Genomic DNA, 14075 nt, shown 5'->3' with positions numbered 1-14075 from the left:
CGAAAGTGCGTCAGTACAGGAAGACCAGGTAGGGGCGGAGGGGTCCCTGAAAACACAAGGGCGAATTCCCCGGCCTTTCTGTTTGCCTCCTTGCGTTAGGCCAGGGAATGTAAACCCAAGAGCCCGGAAGCAGGAACAGGTGCAGTGAGAAAAGCCCCCGACAGAAGCCTGCTCTCTCCAGCCAGAGGAACATGCAAAGGACCCCTGACAAAAGAGAACACTTTGAGACAATGATCAGTCTGCTCCAAAGACACCAGGCAGCGCAAAACAGAAAAAGGCACACACATCTAGAAGAATAAAACTGTCCTTATTTGCAATGACCCAATTGTCTCCAGGAAAATCCTAGGGAATAACTCCCATGGACTCTGAGATCGTGAAGATCTCAGGATTCAAGATAAAAATCAAACGATTTTTATGTGCTAGCAGTGAACATGTAGGCGCTGAAGTTAGAAACACAATACTTTGGGGCGTCTGGGCGGTTCGGTCAGTTGAGCGTCCGACTCTTGATTTCAGCTCAGGTCATGACCCCAGGTGGTGGGATCGAGTCCCTTGTCCGGCTCTGCACTGAATGTGGGGCCTGCTTGAGATTCTCTTTCTTTAACCCTCACCCCTCTCCCCAGCCCCCCCTCTCTCTCCCCCTCTTTTTACAATAAAATTTTTAAAAAAGTTTTAAAAAGAAACACAAGCAAATTGCCATCATTAAACAATAAAAGTACTCAATTATAAAGCTAAAAACTTTTTTAAACAAAAGAAATCTAAACAAGAAAACACACTGCTGATTACAGAAATCAAGAAGATCTAGATAAAGGGGGACACAGAACATGCTTCTATTTTGGAACGTACGACATAGTAAAGGTGCTAATTCTCCCCCAAACTGATACACGAGTTTCATGCAACGCTTCTTAAAATCTTAGCAAGGCTTCTTTGCAGACACAGGCAATACTATTCTAAAATTTGTACAGAGACTAGAATAGCTAAAGGAATGTTGTTAATGGTTAAAGGAACTAAAATAGCTAAAAGAATTTTGAAAAAGAAGAATACAGGAATTCTTCTGCATACACTGGGGTGAATCAGTCTATGCAGTTTCAAGATGTGTAACGTTGCTATAGGCATCGAGGTGGTGTGGTGTGGGTGAACAAAGACACAGAGTTCAATAGAATGTTGTAGAGTCTGTAAATGCACTCATACAAATATGCCCCTGTGATTTTTGTTTTGTGTTTGTTTGTTTTTTAATTTTCATGTATTTTTGAGAAAGAGTAAACAGGGGAGGGGCAGAGAGAGAGAGAGAGAGAGAGACAGAGGATCTGAAGCCAGCTCTACACTGACAGCATTGGCCCCGAGGCAAGGCTCAAACCCATGAACCGAGGGATCGTGACCTGAACCAAAGTCAGACACTTAAATGACCGAGCCACCCGGGTGCCCCGCTACGTGAGTTTTGAAAATGGTGCAAAAACAATTTGGGGGAAAGAACCTTTCAGCAAATGGTGCTGCAGTACTTAGACATCGTATAGGCAAAAAAAAAAAAAAAAGAAAAGAAAAAAGAAACTCAACTTTATTCTCACATTTTATACAAAAACAAAACAAAACAAAACAAGACCACAAAATCACAAAAAACAAAAACCCTGCAAATGGACCACGGATTGAAATATAAAATATGAAGCTATAAAATTTTAGAGAAAATATGGAGGAAAACCTTCAGGATCTAGAACAAGTCAAAGAGTGCCTGAGATCCAACGCCAAAGGCACGATCCGTGAAAGGAACGCCTGATGTCAGACTTGCCCCCAATGCATGACTTTTTCACTGAGAAATATCCTGTTCAGAAAGCTTCCTGAGACACGGAAAAAGAAAAAAGAAAATAAAAATTCAGGTTGACATCAAACTTCTCAGCAGCAATATGACATGCAAAAAGCAAACAGAGTCCATTTCTTTCTAAATAAAAGAACCTGAAACACATAGTTTATTATCTAGTGAAGCTACCAGCTAAATTTGGACGTAGAATAAAACATTTTCAGTCATGCAGACTAAAAGGTGTGGGAACCTACAGTTGAAACTGTCATTGAGAACCTTCTTAAAAGGGGCGCCTGGGCGGCTCAGTCAAGTAAGGGTCCGAATTCGGCTCAGGTCCTGATCTCAGGGTTCGTGGGTTCGAGCCCTGCCTTTGGGCTCTGTGCTGACAGCTCAGTGCCTGGAGCCTGCTTCGGATTCTGTGTCTCCCTCTCTCTCTGCCCCAACCCTACTTGTGCTCACTCGCTTTCAAAAATAAATAAATAAACATTTTTTAAAAACCAAATATTCCAGGAAACTGATGAATACATTTTCAAAGAAGCAATGAGATATGAATCATATAATTAAGAAAGTGATCCGTGAATAACCTGGGGAAGTTTGCTGAACTTTCCAAAATGGACCCTGTACATCTTGGGGTGGCAGGAAAGAAACCATTGAATTAAAAAAAAATGTTTAATGTTTATTTATTTTTTGAGAAGAGGGGGAGGAGAAGGGCCAAATGAAGTAATCTTTCCATTCAGGGTAAAACTCTAGATATTTATAAGCTTTTGAAGTTACTGGGGGAAAATGCATCTAAGTTAGAGACACTATCAGAAAAATACAAATAGAATACATAGATACATAGAATACATAAATACAAATAGAATATATAGCTTTCCTAAGTGTAGAAAATGAAATCTATGCAGTGCAATTTAAAAAAGAAAAAACAAACCTATCAGAATTTATAAAATAAGATAGCAAACTGAGTCTCATCGTGAGTGATCAGAATAAATACAAAGTGATACAAACATTCAAAAAATACAACAGTGTAGGTTGACATCATCAAGACGGCAGAACAGCAAGTCCCAGGCCCTCATCGTCCTGTTACGAAAGTAACTTGAAACCAACGTAGGGACGACATGATGTTTGTGACAGCTTCAGACACCGCACAAGCGGTGAAAGCGCTCCAGGTGAACACATAGCAAAGAAGTAAGTGAGAACGTCCGTTCCTTTGCCCACGCCGGTCTCTTCTACTTTCCAGAATAACGAAGCACAGTTGGGAGAAAGCTCTCAACACCCGGCTTTCTCTCAGGATGAAAATACAATGGAATACCCATCAGTGTTTGGGATATTTGGGCCCTGACACAGGAACTGGTTGCCACCTCGCTGGACTTGCTGTGCTGAAGGGAGCAGAGGTATCATTGAGATGCCAGGTTGGGGTCCTTGGAGAATGAAGGTAGCCCCGAGCTGAACCAGAGAAACTGCAGTACCAAAGATAGACACCAGGTGGAGTAAGAGATTATAGGATTTTGAGAACAGGGAATTATCTATGCATATATAATTCGGATTCTGTCTCCCTCTCTCTCTGCCCCTCCCTGCTCACGCTCTGTCTTTCTCTCTCTCAAAAATAAATAAACATTATAAAAAAAACTATAGGATCATCTCAACTGATGCGGGAAAAAGCACTGGAAAAAATCTCAACATTCTTTCATCAAAAAAAAAAAAAAAAAAACACTCAAAGCTAGGATAGAAAAAAACAATCACGACGTTAAAATAAAAAAGCCATATATGAAATAAAAAAGCTCACAGCTAACATCTTGCTCTAGTGGTGAAAGCCTGAGAGCTTTTCCTCTAAGATCGGGTATAAGTCAAGGATACTCCCTCTTACCACTTGTATTCAAGACAGTATTGGAAGACCTAGCCACAGCAATTAGTCAAGAAAAAGAAATAAAAAGCATCCAGATTGAAAATTAAAAAGCCAAATTATCTCTGTTCAGCGATGACACTGTCTCATCTATGGAGAACTTTGAAGTTTACTAAAAATATCTGTAAGGGCTAACAAACGGATTCAGCAAAGTTGAGATAAAAACAAACATCCTACAATGTATAAAGACTCGCAAAGGATCCTGAATAGCCAAATAGTCTTGGAAAAGAAGAGCCAAGTGGGAAGCCTCACGGTTCTTGATTTCTGAACATACTACCAAATTGTAATAATCAGAATAGTGATAAATCATGGCATAAAGAAAGACCTAGAGACGAACAGAACAGAAGAGAGTCCAGAAATAAACACCGTTTATACAGCAAATTATGGCAAAATCTTCCAAAACTATAGTTCAATAATACCAAACCAGATTACTGGCACTGATACAGTCAACATACAGAGAATCCCCACTGGGATTCTCTGTGTTGCATTTTTCCATTCATATCCACTTGCCTCTTACCCCCTCACCCCCCACCCTCTCAATCTTTGGCAGACACTAATCTGTTCTCCATTTCTGTATCTTTTTCATTTCAGAACGTTATATATTTTCTCATTTCGGAATCACACAGTACGTAGCCTTTTGGGATTGGCTTTTTCCGCTCAGTATAATTCACTGGGGGGATTCACCCAGGGTGTTGCTTCTGTCAATGGTTCCTCCCTTCTGATTGCTGTCTAATATCCCATGACATGCATGTGTCACAGGTTCACCTCTCCCCCACTGAAAAACGTCTGGATTACTTCAACTTTTAGTTATTACAAATAAGGATGGTGTGATCATTGACATCCACGTAGAAAACCTGATGGAATCAACAGTGAAGCTTCTCGAACTGACAATTTTCTTTAGCAAGGTTGTAGGATACCGGATCAATATACGGAAAAAATGTCATCTCCGTAACTATAACAAATGGAAACTGAATTTAAAAAAAAAGGCAATACCACTTAGAGCAGCATAAAAAAGTAAAATGCCAGGTGCCTGGGCAGCTCAGTCAGTTAAGCATCGGACTCTTGATTTTGGCTCAGCTCATGATCGCACACTTCACGAGGTCAAGCCCTGCACTGACAGCAGGGAACCTGCTTGGGATTCTATCTCTCTCTGCCTCTCCCCACTCATTCTCTCTCTCTCTCTCACTCTCTCTCTCTCTCTCTCAATAAATAAATAAACATTAAAAAGAAGATGACACGAATGAATGGGAGATACACATGTCCACAGGCAAAAAGAGCCAGTATTGTTCACATGCTCATTCCTCTAATTGTAACCCTATATGCAACACAATCCCTACCAAAATCCTAGTGAGCTTTCCATAGAAATTGACCACTTGGTTCTAAAATCCATAAAAAGGGAAAAGGCAGAGAATCACCAGAACAATTTTGAAAAAGAACAAAGTTAGAGGGCTAACATTCCCGATCAACATAAATGAATCTCAAATATGCAGAGAGAAGGCAGTCAGGCAAAACAATAATACACAGCACGTGGCTCTGTGTGCATAAAATCTCAGTGAATGCACAATGAGGTGTAGTGACAAAACAGGCGATTGGTGGCCCCCCGGGGCTGGGCGGGGGAGGGGTCACAGGATGGAGGGATTAGGAAGAAGCAGCAGGGAACTTTTCATGACCGATATCTTCATTATTTGGATCGTGCTACTGTTTTCACAGGCGCATACATATGTCAAAGCTAATCAAATTATACTCTTCAAATATGCACACTTTATTGTGTGCCGGTTGTATGCCAACGTAGCTGTTAAATGAATTAGAAAATGTAACTTGTGAAGTCGTAATAATTAGAAGGCTCTTTCCGCACCCCAACCCCCATGGGTAGGCTGGAATTAGGAAGTGAAACTTCCTGTTTGGTGAGCACGAGGTGCAGGGAACCAATGGGAAGTTTTCCTCCTTCTGAAACAAGAGAACAAGGGTAAACACACCAAAGGTGACAAAATCTGTGCCCTGAACTGGCTTTGGGCGTTCTACACAGGGCTCTTTGCAAATTTACTTTGTAAAATGAACTCTCCCTAGTTTTAATGATGCCCGAAACTCCTTCAAGAGAAATCAATGACTTTTAAGCATGAGAAGTTAATAAAAACATTGGTTACGGCAAATATCCGAAATTGATGTAACGAGACAACACTTGGTTTTTTTTGCAGGTTTATAGCAGTACCGAATTATTCACAGATGTTCAGTGTGTGTGCATTTCAGCTTGTAAATGTAGAAGCAGCTGATAATCCGTAGTAGTTTAAATTCTAAGTTCCTAACCAAAAAACACACGTCTCTTAAAAAAACAAAACAAAAAGAGGAGCTCTTTTTACCAGAACTCCACTGTCTGATTATTCCATCTTCACAGCACACTCCTAAAATTCTTGGAGGGCATAACAGATCAACAGGAATGCTTTATGGCTCGTTCCTTTCATAAATAGAGAATATTCTGTATTCGAAAAAAATTTAATGTTTGTTTTGAGAGAGAGAGAGAGAAAGAGAGAGAGCGGGGAGGGGCAGAGAAAGAGGGAGACACAGATTCCGAAGCAGGATCCGTTCTGAGCTATCAGCACAGAGCCCGATGTGGGGCCTGAACTCACAATTCGTGAGATCATGACCCGAGCTAAAGTCAGACGCCCAACCGACTGAGCCACCCAGGCGCCCCTCAAAAGAGGGCGCTTGAGTTGGGGGGTGTCTTGGGCCAAAGGGAGTCAAAGGAAGGGAGCCTTTGAATGAACTAACTCCTGTTTCTTTCGTAAACAAACATTTCCCTTTTAAAATGCTTTTAAAAAAAATTATTCCACGTAATTTATCATAAAAAGCTTTCTATCCATACCCATTCTGCTTTAGTCACCAAGAGCGTAAACACGCAACTTTTGCCGGTGTCGTCACAAAATCAAAATGAAATGATTAACAATGAGGTGGGTTTCCGTGGAACACGGATATAGCATTTCTGTACCGGGCCCTCTAGAAAATAGTGGAAGATGAACCAAAAGTGTAGGACAATTTGTATCATGTAAACCAGCTTTGATAAAGAGATGGCGAGGGCCTCCCTCCAGCCGCACTCCTACTTCAGCATCTGCACGTCCGCACAGAGTGGAGCTCGTGCGAGCCCAGAGGTGTCACACAAAAGACAGCTCCTCCATTTCTGGGCGATTTAAAGCTCCTGCCTCCAATTCCAGTAAGATTACAGCACAATCAATGATTCCCTTCTCCTGTGATTTCCAGCAGCTCTCCCTGCCAATTAGCCCTTGGACGTGATCAAGCATCCCTTTACGAATCGTGCGTCGCGATCACCTGCCAGGTGGCACTAGATGGCACATCTGCATGCCCGCCAGTCGCCATAGAAGAAAGGGAACAGTAAACAGAGGAGAATTAGTTAGACATGAAGGCATTTTAATAAAAGGATCGAGGCAGGTGCCTGGAAACGGGAGGAAGCAGATGTTGGCCCTACCATGTTTAGGAGGAGGTGCACTCTGAGCCAAACAGGAAACCGTAGCTATTTCCTGTCTGGTGTGGGCCACTGAAATCCGTTCAACTGTTCAGAGGGCACGGGAGAGATTGGTCTGGAGGTGGATTTGCATGGCCAATCCCGGATTGTGGGAATGCGCTATTTTATGGATAACGTAAGTTGAATAGACTGGATGTTGGTCTATCTCCGGGTGAGCCTTGGTTAACGAACGCGTCTCGCCATCATACACCAACTCCTTTGCCGCGCGCGCCTCTTGGCTCGTTTAACCGGCAGGTGACACGAGAAGGGGCCCGCTGGGTGGTTCCCAAGGAGCTTCCTGGGATGGCTGCGGATGCGCTGAGCTCCGGGGCACCCCCGTGTCTACGCTGCCTGCGGCACAGCCGTGTTATTTTACACTTTGAGGAAAAGTATACAGGTACCGAAAGAGAAACAAAACACAGTTCGTTCTGCCGGAAAAACAAATAGATAAGTGTCAACAAAACTACTCCTCTCCCTGCCTGTCCTCCCCTTGGAATCCTGCTACTCTTTGCCCGTTCATTAGATGAAACCAAACGCTGAGTAACAAAGACATTTCTCAGCACCTCTCTGCGGATGTCTGGTTATAGCACTTTGTCCCCGGGAGGCCGGGGCAGGGGGGCATGCATTTGCTTTTAGGTCTTTCTGCCAACTCGGTTTCCGCTAAGGAGCGTCCCACCAGACCGTGGCCAGTGTCTCCCCCTTGTTGGGACAATACCTTGGTCATTTATGTAGTGCGGATTTCCCCAGAGGTTGAGCGAGTGCCATTCCATTCCGGTTTGTTTGCATATCTCTTTTGCTACCCCCAAGTTCCAGGAACACGGTCGTGACAATCCAAGTGCAAAGCAGGCCTGTGCGGTGGCTGCGAGGCTGGAGGGGGCTGTTGACTGAGGCTCACCAGCCACTTGCGCTGTTGGAGGCTGTGAGTATGTGGGGCGGGCGGGGCTGGTTCTGAGGGCAAGTCTATGAGTCCTATTTCTGGGTGTCTGGGGAGGCGTGTTAGGACTGGAGGACACCGTGGATCTAGATACAGAAGCAGACCAGGTCTCAACACGACTAAGTCAGGAGTTATTACAGGACTCGGGAGGCAGGGCCTACTTGCCAGGAGGCGGAAAACAGAGGGAAAAGACAGACATGGTTCAGCCCCTTCTCTCCCGGATGACCTGTGTGCCGATGACCTGTAGGTGGCCTTTGGGCCGGGGGAGGCTGAGCCCTCTTACTTGGGGTGAGAGGGACGCTCACGGAGGCCGCCTGTGATCGCTCACCGCAGAGAGCTGAGCTGGTCCCGGGCAGAGGCCCCAAGCTGGGCAGCAGACCTCCCAAGTGCAAAGAAGGGTGGTCTTCAAGGCCACCAAGAGTTGCCGAGTCTCTCAGGATGTGTTTCAGCTTTGACCGGTGGCAGAATCAACCGAGAAACTCATTCACGTGCAAATTCCCAGGATTCTATCCTGACCTGCCCCAAGCAGACCCTCCAGGGGCCTGCAGGAGAGGCGGTCTCCGGCCACCCTTGAGTCTGCAAACACCTGAGCCATGCTTAGGTGCCACTCTTGGCTTGATATCCAATTGGCTGTTGACCTTGTGCTGCACGCGTCTCAGCAGTCCCACAGGGATGTCCGTTTGGTTTCTGGCTATTGGGTAAAATAAAGGCGATTCCTTTTAGGACTTGGAAGTCTACCCAGAGTTGCCAAGGTGAGGGCTCCTCCGGCCGCCAGCTGTCATCCACATCCATGTTCTCGTGTGTCTAGATGATGTATTGATAAAGGTCCTCCTGACACTGTGGGGTCCGTGTCTCCAACACCCTCGTGCCACAAGAGCTACGTGCCAGGCATTGGGTTAGGTGCCGTGCACGGTGAATATGTTGAACAAAATACATTTCTCCAGACTCTCAAAGAGCACAGAGAACACGCATCCCATATTGCAAGAAGCAGGCCTGTTGGTTGACATAAAGTCTGTTTGGATAAGACCGTACAAGGAGAGCTCCTTTCTGCCAAAGGTAGTGAGGGGGGATCCACGAGGGAGCAGGGTGGGCTGGGTCTTTCTCGGCGTCCAAACGTGAAGAGGACGAGGCACTCTGCATGTGCCGTGGTAGGGCTGGCGGGGAGTGACCCACGAGGCCCACGTGACCGCTGTACAAAGTGCAGGGTGGATGGCAGATGAGAGCAGGACAGATGGAGGAGAGGCCTGGAGCCAGATTGCTTTTACGCACATGAGAAAACGGAAGTTTATTTTTTTAGTAGCATTTGGTTCATGGAAGATGAGCACACCATATACTTTTACGACCCCCAACTGTTTTATGTTAAATAATAGCTGAGTTCACTAAGTCAAAATAAAATAAGTCAAAAAATACACACACAGAAGAGATGCCAGATCCTTCTTGCGTGTATAGATAATCAGAGAAGTTATCTGTGGCTTAGGGTCTCCACATGGGAGCGGCCATATTCCTGGGAGTGTCCCTGCACCGGGCCCCTCTGCACCCAACTCCATCACCAACAGAACACGCTCTGTGCACATGACACACAACTGTGCCGGAGAATGAACCGGTGGGCACAGCAAGGCAGACCAGAGTTCATGGCTGCTCTGGGACCACGGCAACCCCAGCTGGGGCTGCTTCTCCCATCTGGCCTCACCTGCGACGGATGCCCATCTTTACACAGCCAGAAAAGTCCCAAACCAACCCCAGGAAACCAACGGCAGCAGATGTCCTTCTCCCCGACCCCAGCTCCATGTTTCAGGACTTGGACTTTAAGGTAAGTTTTTCCAAAAATAGGACTCAAGTCACACTCATGGTTTACAGTCTTATTTTTTCCTATAGAAGTATCCATGGCAGCATACAACTGACTTCACCCTCTTTAAAAATAGCATAAAAAACAACTCAGTGCGGAATTAATATTGTACATGTTTTGTGTAACAGACTCTTTGTGTGCCCTTTAAGATCCTGAGAAGGGAAGAGACAGGAGGGAAGAAGGTAGAAGCTTTGTAGAAGAAGGTCTAGAACTGACACTCTGCAGTGAACCTACACTTTTTCATCCCAGTAAGTGTGGATTGTTGTTTTGGGGTCAGGTGATATAGTTCAAGTTCACAAAAGTAGAACCAGGAAGGCCAACTGGGCTAGCCGTCCTGTGGACCAGACTTGGGTATCGAGATGGTGGTAGAGGGGACCGGCAGTGGCCGGGCCCCTGATGTGTTTTGCAGTGAGATTGAGAGTAGGTTCTATAGGGGATGCTCCCCATCACAAATTTAATAACCCTTTAGCGACACAGTCGTAGTTTGTTTCCATTATTTTATTCCTGTGAACAGTGGGTACGCAATCTTGCACACTGGCGTTGAGTGAGTCACACGATTATAAATGGAACTGCTGAACCCAAGTACGTCCACGTCGAGTTGTATGCATGCTGTCAAATTGTGCTACATAATGGTTGTGTTATTTTCCACCCACCACAGATCACACGTTTCACTTAAACTCCATCAGCCCTAAGAGTTAGCGTACCTTTAAATCTTGGCCAAATTTGTAAATGAAAGATGATGTCTCATGATGGATTTCATTTGCGTTTCATTGACCATGAGTATGGTCAAGTCTTTACTCGTGTGTTGATTGAGCATTTTTAAGTCTTTGTTTTCAATGTCTGTGCACCCACTTTATGCTTCTACTGGTTTGTTGTGTCCGTTTTGTTTTGTTTTGTTTTGTTCTACCAGGTTTTGTATGTCGTGGAAATTACACTATGGTCATCTGTCTTTGGGCTTGGGCCACCTTCCAGCTGCACCCTGGTCCAGACAATACTTACTCAGAACAGGAAATGATGTAGCTGGAACCGTCCCCAGCACTCTGGGAGCATTCACCGTAATGTAATTTGGTTTCCCTCTTCCTGAGCAAGACTATTTTCTAGTCTATGATAAGCACCTTCCATTTAGTAATTACAGGAACACAATCTCACCAACTTAGATAATCATTATTTATAATGGGGATTTCAAGCGTACTTCTCATCAGTGAGTTTGGCTAAAATCAAATATTGTATTAAATAACTCCTCGAGCATATTGTTTTCTTAACAATCATGTTCAACTTGTGAAAAGGTTTATGTACTAGAATAAGGGAAATAGCCCAGAAGGAACAGTTTGTAAGAACAAGTGTTGGGCGCAGAGCTACGTCTGGGAGCCGAGAGGATTAACAAAGGAAATGTTGGCCGAGGTTGCCAAGGACAGAATACTGTACACAATCACATAACAATGCCTAAGAGCATTTGAGGCAGAAAGAGAGTTATGCGCTATCCTCAGTCACTGGGTGTTAGAACTCTCTTTGGTGCTATATAACTGGACTAGACGTTGGGCGTTCACGATAAGCCATGCAGTCATTGCGTCCTACATGGGGGCTCGGAGTTTGGAAACACTGCCACCTCCAGATGCAGACATAGCCACTCCAAGGCTTCCTGGGGGAGGTGAGCCTCAGTGCTTGGGGGGAAAGCCCTATTCTGATCATCCAGAAAGAGGTGTTCTAATGAAGCCTTAGCTTTCATAGAAATAGCATTAGCTTGGAGCGTCTGGTCAACAAGGACAGGTGACAGGAAAATAAATTAGAAAGAGGTGATGTACGTAATGAAGTGATTTTACATCCGTGGCGTATTTCACTTGGTCTTCCTTGCCATCCAGCCAGCCAGCCCTGCTACATCCAGCCAACGTGGGATAAGAGGCACTGCAAACCCGAAGTCATGAACCGGGTAGGGTATGCCACTGGGTTCGCAGGATCTCGGTCTGATGATGTTGAACGCAGGCTCTGTTCACTTTCTTTGGGTTGTCGAGGATTCCAGAGAGAAATAACAGCCCATGCTGCCGACTGCATCAACGTCCTTGCGTCCTGGAAACAGTCGGATTGGTGTCCACTGGGCCGAGGAATTCGCCTCCAGGCAAACGTTCTTGTTGGTAAAACTCAACCATGGTATGTGTAAATACTATCACATTTCTTCTAGGAACTTAACCACCATCTTTGCAAGCTTCCCTTAAGAGTACGTGTTTAAAAGAGTTACATAGAAAAGGCAAGAAAATGCCACCAACCCACCTTTGCATGCCACCCCCTCCCCGTGGAGCCAGGGACTCTGGAAGTCAGCCCCATGGCCACGCTGAATCCCCCAAGTATAGGTGAGGGCGCACTGACGTGTCTTCATTCCACATTCTACGTCATAAGAGACGCAAGCCTCTCAAGGTCTGTGTAGGACACGTTTCTAAGGGGATCCTCATATCCATTAGCTGGGAAGAAAATAGCAAGGAAAACCATTCATTTTGCAGAAGCGGTCAACGTTTGGGCTCCAATAGGGACAGTCCTATAAAAACCTGTCTGGTTTTACGATCTCCCTCTTAGGATCAGATTTTAGACTCTTCCCTTCCCCTTTGAAAGCATTTCTCTGTGAAAGAAAGTCTTACAGGCAATTAGCCAAGATTGAACCTTTCAAATTAACCCACCCCTGTGTGATTTATCAGCCATCTGGAACGTCCAGGTGAGCCTTTAAGAGAGCAACCTGCCGGCTGGCACTTCAGGTCGGATCTCCGCTCACACACGCTGCATAGACCTGGGCAGGTCAGGTTGCTTTGGGAGCCTGGAGGACTCTTGTAAAGTATGTGCACCTTCCAAGCAGAACTTGAAATCCAGTACGTGTATAATGTTAGGTCGAGAAATCTGGACTTCTTCTCAGCTGAATTTTTGCCTTTTTCACACAGAGGAAAAATAATTTTAAGGCTAATTTTTTTTTTTTTTTTTTTTTTTAAGAAAGAGATCGACGGTCTAAGAATAACATAATGAAAGTACATCCGGCTCATGAGACTAGACATTTTTTAATCATGTTATTATTTTTCCTTTTTCTAAAATCCCAGGGTCAGGTGGAAAGAAGCTCTGTGTGGGTAGTTTCATGGCCAATGTCATCTGGTCCACGGTCCAGGGCGGGGCACACACGGTTCTCAGTACATTTGTTGTCTGACTTGGCGAAGTTAAACGTGTCTCTGAGAGTCCACAGCCCCGTCCTGAAGTTTGCTGTCGGGGAACCGGGAACAAAGCCTGGAACTGGAATCTCCCTCCCCTCTGCTGGGAAATTTAATTTAATGGTCCCTTGACCCAGCCCAGTAGGCGGGAGACCTTCCAGGGTCCAGGATGCCCTTCCCAACTTTGACTCCGTATCAGTGTGTATTGATCATAGGGGGAAATCATACCACTTTGCTGATTCATCAAAGTAATTATTTTCTAAGTGTTATTTTTTTTCATTTTCATTTAAGGATTAACCACTATGTTTCTAAAAACTCTGCCATTATATCTGAAGAGTGTCTTAATAGTTTTTTTTTTTTTCAACGTTTATTTATTTTTTTGGGACAGAGAGAGACAGAGCATGAACGGGGGAGGGGCAGAGAGAGAGGGAGACACAGAATCGGAAACAGGCTCCAGGCTCTGAGCCATCAGCCCAGAGCCTGATGCGGGGCTGGAACTCACGGACCGCGAGATCGTGACCTGGCTGAAGTCGGACGCTTAACCGACTGTGCCACCCAGGCGCCCCTGTCTTAATAGTTTTTATCTGCACCGGAATATTGTCACTAAGTCGGTCAGCCTCCATGGCTCACTCTCCTTCCAAGTACAGGAATATGTCACCGTGTTATCCAGGACCCCTTTCCTTCTCCGACCCGCCAAAGAATTGAGAAAGACGTCGTCCCAACAAAGCCAGCCTTTTCCTTGCCATGTCCTTATGGCATTATGTCAGATGTGGGAGAAGAATGAATCCTGGAAATCTGAACCTTTGGGTGCCAAGAACGGCCAAGCAGTCCTTTCTCATTTCTTGTGAGTTCCTTTTTTCTTTTATACACAAACAGGAACACAACATACTCAGTTTGGTACCTCCCCGTTCTC

At 45.0% G+C, this 14075-nt stretch overlaps 1 long non-coding RNA gene across 2 annotated transcripts; it reads right to left on the bottom strand.

Moving 5' to 3' along the window:
- Window positions 1-1534: 1534 nt before the first annotated feature.
- LOC147574669 (uncharacterized) lies at window positions 1535-8161 on the bottom strand. 2 transcript variants are annotated; one of them, XR_015243271.1, is made up of 3 exons: window positions 7919-8161; window positions 6568-6680; window positions 1535-1829 (listed from the first exon to the last, which is right to left on the bottom strand). It is a non-coding gene; the product is annotated as an uncharacterized LOC147574669 (long non-coding RNA). The 2 variants fall into 2 exon arrangements; XR_015243270.1 differs by lacking the exon at window positions 7919-8161 and having other exon boundaries at window positions 6568-7116.
- Between the last annotated feature and the right edge of the window lie 5914 nt (window positions 8162-14075).

Source organism: Puma concolor, chromosome D4 (genome assembly GCF_028749965.1).
Source record: "Puma concolor isolate L17-30 chromosome D4, mPumCon1.1.hap2, whole genome shotgun sequence".
In the NCBI taxonomy this organism is placed as follows: Eukaryota; Metazoa; Chordata; class Mammalia; order Carnivora; family Felidae; genus Puma; species Puma concolor.
Note: the sequence above shows the minus strand (reverse complement) of the source record. Positions and strands in the feature narration are given on the sequence as shown.